This window comes from Toxorhynchites rutilus, chromosome 3, assembly GCF_029784135.1.
Source record: "Toxorhynchites rutilus septentrionalis strain SRP chromosome 3, ASM2978413v1, whole genome shotgun sequence".
NCBI lineage: Eukaryota > Metazoa > Arthropoda > Insecta > Diptera > Culicidae > Toxorhynchites > Toxorhynchites rutilus.
This window is the reverse complement of record NC_073746.1, coordinates 41,139,242-41,149,084: the sequence shown is the minus strand read 5'-3', so window position 1 is coordinate 41,149,084 and position 9,843 is coordinate 41,139,242.

The window sequence follows — 9,843 nt, the reverse complement described above, 5'->3', positions numbered from 1 at the left end:
TGCAAGTAGGGTGAATGATACGATTAATTCTAGCAAAAAAATTTGTTGCGGCACACGTCACGTTATTATGCATTGTATCTATATATTGCGGCACACGCCACATCAGTATCATTCCATACAACAATTTGTATGTATGCATTGTATGTACCCAAAACCCAATCCATTTAAAACAAGAGGATTAGCGTAGGTCATTCCCATCTAATCCCCATCCTACACTCTCTTACTCTGCTTCAAATTAGATAGCGTACAACATCATCGAAAGTGTCTCATCTGCGTTGTGATATCAGAAATAAAATTATTATATCGGAATTAAAATTAGTTGAAATAAACCCGGACTTAGAAATTACTCATACAAAATTAAATTTGGAACATTAATGTTGGTTGCTTCGTGAAATTTCTTATCAATGACCGATCGTGTATTGTGAAAAATTTAGCACAAGTGTGATAGTAAAATTGTATATGGTAGCAGTTGTGTTAAAAATGACTTGATATATGAAACAATTTATTTGAATTTTCATAAATAAAAACCAAGGTGTGTTTCCGTTCGAGAATGGGTCGTTCGGTTTAAGCTGTTTGTTTTGTTGTGTTCATTTTCACCCAAGGAAAGTTCATGCGGCGAGAAAAAAATGAAAAAGTGAAGAAATATACGAACAAGTGATTTTCCATATGCTCTATATATAGTATTAGGTGTTGTTAGTCCGATTAAAATTCGCATTGGGCTGAATAAACACTCAAAAGTAAAAAGTATAAAACAAAATCACCCTTCCATTCAAATATGGTTTCTCTATATTAAAGTAACATGTTTTTACTGATGAGAAAAATTGATAATTGTGTTCGGTATTGGTAATTGTCTTGTATTACATTGGTGAGTTTTTTTCTTTATTTCATCCATACATAACACAGGAGGCATCTCGTCTAGGGTCACAGAAGGCGGTTTCCATCATATCTCATTCCACTTCGGCATCTTCTATCTGATACACAACACCGAACGACTGTTCACCATATTTCTGTCATCATCACTCGGTAAACGCTGGTCGAGTGAACAAACAATATCCAACAACCAAACAAAATTGCCCTTTTCAGGGGCACCAAATCATTATCAAAGAATTTAATGATATAATTCTTCAAACATATCCTAAATCAATAGATAGCCTAACGGAATCCTACGTCAACTATGCGGTCGTGTCTCGGACGCAACCCTCCTGTGACTTTTTCTCACGTCTAACTCTGCGAAGGGCGTATCGGGGTCGTGGCTATATTTGTACTGAATAATTCCAAGCTTCGACTTGTCAATACGAATCACCTGCAAATTAAGTGACATTTGTTAATTTAGAAATTGGTTCTGAAAATGTATTGAAGTTTAAACGCGAAAAGATTGAATGATGAATATCAATAAACACCTTCATTGATAGCCAGTTCAGCTGTTCTTTCTTCTTGTTCTTCTTCCTATTAGTGATTAAAACTTCGAATGCCTCCGTAGAAAAGAACATGCTGCTGTCCATTTCCTTCACTTCGAACCTCTTTTCGTTCTGTTTGCAGTATTTTACAATCTGGTAAAATTCCTCAAACGAGAACATGTTAGCCACTTTCCTGGTTCTAGTCTCAATTTGACTGAAATCGCGGTCGTTTGGGAGATAGCTATGGCCACTAACGCAAAACTTTTGCTCTATCACATCAATGGGACAATCATGTAGATCCACTATATACATACAGATCAAAGCATTTCTTATGTTTCTATCCTGACCACCGCATGCATCAGACCAACAGACCAATCTATTCGACTCGACATTAGATTTTATATAATCAACTAGCTGACCCCGTAAACTTCGTCCCGCCTAAAATTTGTGTTTTGTCCTTCAAACATTCACGTTTTCTTACTAAGCGCAAGTTTACGGGTCCAATCGCAGAACTGTTCATTGATTGATCTTCTAATCAACACCGTTGAATTTACTACAAAATTCCTAGTACTTCTACCAAAACTCATCATTATAATATCAGATTATTTTCAGACACAATTCTTGTTCAAGATTTTTCAACCTCTTCCAATTAACATGGTTCTACGTTACATGGAATAAATAGTTGATAGAGAAAATATGATAGAATAAAGACAGACACCGAAATATAGTTCTGTTTGTTTGATTAGTTCTTGAATTATGTAGAAATGTATCCTTCATTAGTATGACAGTAACTTCCCCCCCCCCTTCGCATGCCATCAAATTTGGCTCCATTTGCTTGATTAGTTTTCGAGTTATTCAGAAAATTGTTTTTCATTTGTATGGCAGCCCCCTCAGAGAGAGGGGGGGGGGGGTGGAGTGTCTAGCCACCATAGAAACATAGAAACAAACCCTCCCCTTTGAGAGTGTCATCAGGAAACAGGTCACGTTTTTATGAAATAAAGTTAACGTTAATAACTATTTTTGCCTTGAACGGATTTCGGCTATTTATATACCAAACGAATCGGAAATCCCCTAAGATTTGTTTTATATGCTATACTTTACAATCCCATAGTCTGTATATGGTTTAAATTGGTGAAAAATTGGAAGCATTCCCATTTCCTCATACATTTGTTCTGTCCATTTGTGTGCTTTCCCGAACAGAGCTGTCAATAACGAGCAACGAAGGGAAAATCGTAAGACGTAAGGTCTCCGTGAACAAAGGAAAAGAAAAAGAACGAAGGGGAATGTTTTCCTAGAGTATAAACAGTGGATCTTTCTGAAGCAAACTTCATTCTTCGTGAGGACACCACCGACTGGGCAACACCGTTGCTGGGCGAGATGGACGGGGGTGGAGGAGTAATATGAGGAAACAGTAGAGTTTACTAAGGGCCTTCGTGAAGGCTAGAAACGAATTAACTGAAGAAGTTTAAAGTCTTTTTAATTCAACTAGGAAAGGAAGGAAATGCAAACTTTCAGTGAAACAATGAACATTCTTCCTTGTTTTGTGCCATCACATGTTTTCGTATCGGACTGAGCTGTGAACGCGACCAAATTACTCACTCGCTGATGTCTCTGGCATTGCAAACTGACGCCATTGCATAAGTGTTTTGATTTGACAATTGTGTGGGGAATCATCAAGCTAGGCTATCGTCAGATCACCAAGAAAATAAATGTTCTGGAATTTTGTCTGTGATTTGGTTTCGCATGACGGTAGGAAAACTTGGATGACAGCTAAGCTAATCTAGAGTGGCAATATTAACAGAAAAGGCTTCTGTTTAGAAGAGCGCAAAACAGAGATAAGTGTGTGTATACTTAGTTGCTTCAAGCCATCGATATATGGATATTGGTGTGCGTATGTTCGTGATTCATAACCTGTACGTAAAAATAGTGCATCTTCGCTAAGCTGAAACTCCATTTGTAATGATAAATATAAACAAGGACGGGAGATAGCGGGAGAGAATGATTTACGCTAGGGTATTAGTAATGAATCTCTGCTGAGGCAAATATTCAGCCTTTTTCCAAGCAGTTTACATTGTTTGTTTTCTGTCATCATAAAGGCTTCGTTGGTGCCCTCGACATTGCATCAATGAATTGAACTGACGCTATGGTGAACCAGGTGTTAAGGTTGTGCACCAAAAAATTATTTGGGGAATACCAAGTTATTCAATAAGTTATAATAATTCATTAATTCATTTGGGTTCGCGTGCAGATAGAGTTTATTTCGCTTATTTAGTCATCAAGAAAGTAAATGTCGTTCTGGAATTTCGTATGTGATTTGGTTTCGCTTGCCAGTAGCAAAACTAAGGATGACAGCTGCGCTTATCTCGAGCATGTATTGTTCTGCGAGCAAAGGAATGAATCATCAAACAATTATCGTCAAACGATTCTACAATTAAAACAAACATTTCAGGGTGACCAAACTGGAAAAATGGTTATTTCAAAATTTTCGAAGCATTACAAATCCGATATCCCTATATCCGATATCCGAAGTTACAAACAAGCGAATGCAATTAAACTACAGCGTAGTTCTACGTCAACAATGCGGTCGTGTCTTGAACACAACCTCCTATAACTTTTTTTGTATTTTGAATGGAAATTATTTTACGACATTTAATTCTTTGATCAAAATTTTGTAGCCTATTCGCAGCTAAAATAGCTATTACCATAAACATTATTTCATAGACGCGTGACCTGTTTTCTGATTTGGAACCCTTACTAAAAGACGTATTCCTACGCCAAAAACGTCATCGTCCATAATGAGCCTATGTTACAAGTTTCAAGTTCACGATGGGAAGTTTTAAAAAGTTCGAGATTATTGAATGATATATTAGGTTTAGTTAGTTGTTATTCTGCTCTATACTGTTAGTATAAATCGCGCTTACGAACAAGTGCCGTAACACTTCAGTTTAATTAGATGTGTAGGATAAATCTCACCGAATGCTCGATCAGACAGCTTTTGGCAGTAATTTGTTGATTGATCATTGAGTCTATAATCAATAACATCAATGCAGTCGGAAAAACAGTTATTGTTCATGGCCGTGGCATAATAAGGTATGCGTTGACCTTTCTTGGCACAATTCGATATTTTTCACATGTAAATTCGCGTGTGGGATATTATATAAAAAACTTATAAGTGAAATAAAGCAAAGCTATTATATAAATCAAACACCTCAGATATCGATATTGGATGGTACGATAGTTGAAAAACATATAATTTCCATAGGAATAAGCCTAGGGCACAACTGGAAAATTCTACCCGCTGTTTTACATTTAAATCCTATTCAAGAAAGGGGATCAGAGATTTATGTGTCTGCGATATTTGCATAGTTTACACGGCTTTGCTTGTGTTGACGTTTGCAATCGAGCGGGACGAACACTTTTGATCCTTTCTTTAATCCACCGGGTACTGCACACCACCAAGGACAAACCCAAGCGGCATAAAAGTTGGCATGTTCAAGACGATTAAATCCGCCGATTTGCAAGTGCCACGTGCCCTATCCATTCAAGAAGAAGGACAAAAATCTACTTGCTAATGTTTGACTGCCGAATTATGCGGAAATTCCCCTCCGTGGGCTTTGAAAGCGAATCGTTATTTAACTGGTGTTCAAACGAACGAATGATAATTGCAATTTGCAATATGCATAGAATGATGCATTACGACAATTTACAGATGATTTAAAATTGATTCAAATTTCAGAGAACATATAGACCTTTAATGAACTTATCTCATCCTTTTCGACAGTGAACCCCAATTTTACGCACATCATTGTCAACCAGTCGGTTCTCCCCATAATTGAGCTGCTTTTTACGCATTCAATCCTCGTCAAAATGTCATAATTTTTGCTCGTCCCATCCTTTCCGTATGCAAAATCCTTCTGCTGCAGGCGCACATCTCTCGGAGCATCGTACCAAGTGGAACTGGCCCTTGAATGAACCCCCCGACCCGGATGTGTGATAGCTCTTTGAAATTGAATCTAAAAATTGAGTTTCGCATAGTCTTAATTAGCTCGATTTTGCTGCGGGGTGTTTCACAGCGCGACACAAAGAGGTGGACGTCTGCATAAATTAGCGTCAAGAGTAGGAATTATGTTGACGGAGTTAACGAATATATGATTGGCCCCTTATTTCGGAGGGATTGTTTGAGTATTTCTATTATATTTAGCTTCGAAACATGGAAAGGATGAATTTGTTGTTGTGGCTTCTGTGGTCGAGTGGATAGCGAGGTCAGCACTAGTCCCATGAACTATGGTCGAAGTTTTACATTTGGTACTCATTTAGTGAACTATTTCAAAATCTTGCTTCATATGAAATTTTGGTCTTTTCTTTGTCTCGAAAATACTTTCAAAAAATAGGTCATGTTGAACATTGTTGAGACAAGGGATCAAACTTGTCAAATCTGTACACTCCGATGTTGCTCTTCGTGAACCAGGAAAATTGCATGAAGAACATACTGAATTTTCATTGTGTAAGTTGATGATGATGGTCCCACCTCCTTCCCCTACAGAGATTTGGGCAAGACGAGTTATATTTTTTCTCAGCATTGAAATCAGTTTAGCAAAAAAAAAAAGAACTGATTTTATTGACAGATATGAGTTAAAAAAAATTACAATGTCAAAAGCCAATACTCAGTCTTGTCTGCCACAGAGCCAATACGGTCCCGACAAAGCCCTTGCAGCCAAATGGACCATCAAAACAAAAGTCCAACCGCCAGCCTTGATTTCGATTGACTTTGAGAGAAATCGAAAAAAATTCTAAACCGTCGCTAACAAAACTTTTAAATTTTTATCCTGTATATCTATACCAAACGCGCGATGCTCGAACTTTTGTGGTCTTTTATTTTCTAACTAATACAATATAAAAACAATAACACAAAAATAAAAATAATCTATCGTCACATATCGTCGTCATGACAGACGTAATTGAGATAAATTCAAATTAGAGAGAAAAAGAAAATTTAAAAATGAACTCCATAGTATATTAAACCATTCTTCGTTTCACGGATAACCATTGCAAAGCATCCAGCATCAAAGATGAGGAAGTGAACCTATTACATTTTAGTATTAATTTATTCTGCAAGCGCTGTAATCTCGATATTTGTGTTCCATTGGCAAGAGATAGAATGGAGGAATAAACACCTAAATGAGGAAAGATGATTGATTTGTGAAGCTGTGTTTTGCTGTAAATAGTTAAATCGCTTTTCAATCGGCATGATATTCCATACTTTCCATACTTCCTGTCAATTTTCTTGATGATATTGTCAATGAGAGTGTTGAACTTATGTTTGTCATCAATAATCACGCTAAGATATTTAATCTCCCGAACGTGATAACTAATCTAATCATCGATTTCGCGATATTATCATATATTTAATTTTGCTTATGTTCAATTTCAATTGCTTATACTTCATTTATCCACATAAAAATAAGTTGAACGGTTTCATTGTGATTAAACATGATAATAATATGGATAATGTACTCAATACTTAAAAATAATTAGGCAAGTAGCATTTAGCAGTTATCACACCCAATCCTTCATTAATCTAGGGCATTGATGAGACTAAAATGAAATCATGGGGCTTATGATGCCGCCATCATCTGTAGATAATAGAAATCTGATGTGCACAAAAACACGGAATCAAAAATCCGAAACCCACAATTCGTAGTGAAAATCCGTGATAAAAAACATTACTTTAAATCCAGCATCCTAATGCAAATACAGAGTTCGAAATTCGGAATACAAAACCTAGACTCCACAAACTCATTTTAGAATCTGGGATCCGGATCTTCAACCATCTGAACATTAAATTCGATATAAATATGGAGCGTTTATTTATTATCTGTATTTAGAACTGGTAAGTCTAATATAAAATTCAACAACGGAAATTGAAAATTTTGCGAAAAGCACACATACACCACATAATCATGTATAGATTTCATAATCGGTAGCTCAGTTCCGAAATTTAGAACTGCATATCCGGAGCATAAATGTTCCGCACTTCGACGAACCAATCACCTGTCTTGATTGCTCTGAAAACTAGCGTGTATTTATTCGAGCGAAATTCGTTCATACCATTCCTAGCGACTCATCGATTTTTCACACGACAGGATCGAGCTGTCGAATTCATACGGATGCCTAGCAGTGAAACAAACCAAAAACATTATACTCAATTTGTCGGCTCCAGTCTTACGGGTAGGTGGTCACGGTTTTCTTCCGCAAATGGTAATGGTTTGAAGCTACGATTAAAACGATGAAGCTGTATTATATCGAAATAATTAATGTCGACATTACTTGAGACACAGTTAGGATGTCGATCTAATATTCAGAGGAGGTATCGTAACTAAATTGAATTCGAGCTGCCGATGAGCCACATATTTTCATGGGAGAGAAATCAGAATGATAAGAAAGGAAAAAAAAATGAGTGGGTTATATCTATGATATAACCGCAAGGTTCACGTGGAACTACCATAGCTTAGCAATCATTCGTTTGTATTGATTAAATTCTTGATTGAATGAAACAGTTTCCAAATTCAATTGAGTTCAATATATTTTCTCTGTGAGTGAAAAAAACGAACAAATGCCGTGTAAAGTCAATTCATTTATTGTGATTGATTGTTCTTCGTTACAAGTAAATTTAATGACGGACCTTTTACGTTTGGTATGATGACTAGAACAAAATATATGTACGGAAGAATTATCAAACGTTTGATAAACCAGCCTAAGGCTGAAAATCTTTCCAATAAAGACAAAAAAAATTATCAAACGATTATTTTATTTTACATTTCCCTCTGAAGTGTACATACTTCTCGAATCTCGAATTTGCTTGAAACTGGGAAGTTCATTCGCTTCTAGTAGCTGCACGATTTTCCCAGGTTCCTAAGTTTAGAAGATCATGTTAGGACAGACATATTCCACTCTGCACAAAGGCAAGCGAGGACAAAAGTACTCGCAGTTTGCATTTATTTGCAGAGCCGATTTCCCCAGAAACCTCGGTTTTGAAGTGTTAGGGAAACACATTTTAATCGGAACAAAAATACCCCCGATTTGTATGAATTCGCAATGCCGATTTCCCCACGCTTCATGGATTTGAAGTCTGTGTTAGGGAAACACATTCCAGTCGGAACAAAAATACCCCCGACTTGCATGAATTTGAAATACCGATTTCTCCAGGCACCTTGGTTTAGAAATCTCTATTAGGGAACACATTTCGGTGGGAACAAAAGCTCCCCCTACTTTCGTGTGTTCTTTTTCTTCTTTTTGGCTTTAAGAGGGTTAAAACTTTTCAGTTCACTCGCCTCTAGGCTCTTTCGTGTGTTTGCAATGCCGATTTCGCTGCTTGGTTTTCAAGTCTGTGTTAGGGAACATTTTTCGATGAGAACAAAGTCCCCCTACTTTCATGTATTTGCAATGCCGATTTCCCCAAGGCTGCTTGGTTTTGATGGCTGTGTTAGGGAAACCGTAAATCGGGCCAATCAAAACGATGCAGTTAGGGCGTTTAGATAACGCCTAATATTTTACAGTTATTCAATTGTTTATCCAATGAAAAACAACATTTTGGTAGTTGCGATAGATGCGTAGAAATATTCCCTATCAAGTGATGCAAACATCTCTCCTATCCAGTACGAAATGTTCGAGCTATAAGCATTCGAAATCTTTCATTTTTTCCTGCATGTTCTGTGTTTAGGTTTTCATTTTACCCTCCATATATTCCGGTTAGACGTAGTCCCACGTCAAAAAACAGTTTAAACCCTCTCAAGGCCAAAAAGAATAAGAAGAGAATGAAAATTTTGAGGAATTAGTCAGCCTTTAGACTGAAAAGTCACAGGAAGGATGTGTCCGAGACACGACCGTATAGTTGACGTAGGATTCCGTTAGGCTATATGTTGCATATTGATTTTGGATATGTTTGAAGAATTTTATAGAGAAAACATATTTGAAATGGAAAACTTTTCCAATTTTTCTCGCTGTGTGAACTTTCCTTGGGTGAAAATGAACACAACAAAACAGACAGCTTAAGCCGGACGATCCGTTCTCGGGCGGGAACGCACATTGGTTATGAAAATGAGTTATGAAAATTAAAATAAATCGTTTTCTATTGAAAATCATTTTAACACAACCGCTACCATATACCATGTTACACTTACACTTGTGCATTCAAGGAGTATCAATTCCTCCCCGGAGTTACACTGCAAAAATCAGACCCCTTTCCCAACAACTGGAAACGACGATCGATTGCGGCATTCGTTAACAAATAATTCGATAACGCTACCTTCATAAATGTGATTTCTTTGATATAGTGCAATATTCACCTCATGATATCAAATATTTCGTATTCTCCACTGTCAAATCTACAGTCAATGGCACCCATCTGTATCGGATTATCATCGATACCTCAGTTTTCGCTAAATGC